At 34.8% G+C, this 894-nt stretch overlaps 1 non-coding gene across 1 annotated transcript; it reads left to right on the top strand.

The window, feature by feature from the left end:
- The first annotated feature begins 305 nt into the window (after positions 1-305).
- Positions 306-378, top strand: TRNAV-UAC (transfer RNA valine (anticodon UAC)). Its single transcript has one exon. It is a non-coding gene; the product is annotated as a tRNA-Val (tRNA).
- Positions 379-894: the final 516 nt, after the last annotated feature.

Genomic DNA, 894 nt, shown 5'->3' with positions numbered 1-894 from the left:
CCAAGAAGCTGTCACGTCCATGCCTATAAATTAACGCTTTCAGGGAGGAAAGTAAAGCAAGTAAAACAACCTGGTTATTATGTTTTGTACTGTACATACACGTTTATCTCATGTCACATATTGCTTTGGGTACACTTTTAAAGTACCAGAGACAATAAAATAAAAATATTTTATACATATTTGGGGCTTCCCCCAGCCCCATCCACAGGTATGTATATTTTTATTTTATTTTATCATCTCTGGAACTACCAGAGCACAGAAAAATTATGGGTAGATCCTTCTGAATTACAGTTAAATGTACAACTGGTTCCATAGTGTAGCGGTTATCACGTCTGCTTTACACGCAGAAGGTCCTGGGTTCGAGCCCCAGTGGAACCATTATTTAAACATAGCTAAAATAAAAATCAAAACCACCATCTTAACAGCAAGACCACACAATGGCATTTTGCTGTTTGAGATAAGGTTTTACTGCAGGAAAGTTCAAAGGGTCATTATTTCTGCTTTGTTTTATAGTTTAAAATACAGAGTGTGGTTTTAAAACTGCTCCTGCAAAAAAATGATGCAATGTTATTAAAAAAAAAAAAGCTATATAACTGAAAATAAAAATATGAGACTCTTTCCTTTGCTACTAATGTTTTATTTCTTAGCTGTACTACACATACAATTCCATACATTTTACATTTTGCTTTTTCACTTTAGGTTTGCTTCAATTTCCAGTTTACATGTATATTACTACCAGCCTGCATTAGCCTGTGTTATAAGGAAGAGCTTAACCTGCTTGGCGTTCTATTAAGATTGCCAAGCTGGCGACCGGACGTTTTTTTTTTAATAAAAAAAAAAAAAAAACTATTTCATGCAGCCAACTGAAAGTTGGCTGCATGAAAGCCCACTAGA

Source organism: Hyperolius riggenbachi, chromosome 8 (assembly GCF_040937935.1).
Source record: "Hyperolius riggenbachi isolate aHypRig1 chromosome 8, aHypRig1.pri, whole genome shotgun sequence".
NCBI classification, from domain to species: Eukaryota; Metazoa; Chordata; class Amphibia; order Anura; family Hyperoliidae; genus Hyperolius; species Hyperolius riggenbachi.
This window is presented reverse-complemented; position numbering and strand designations above follow the sequence as displayed.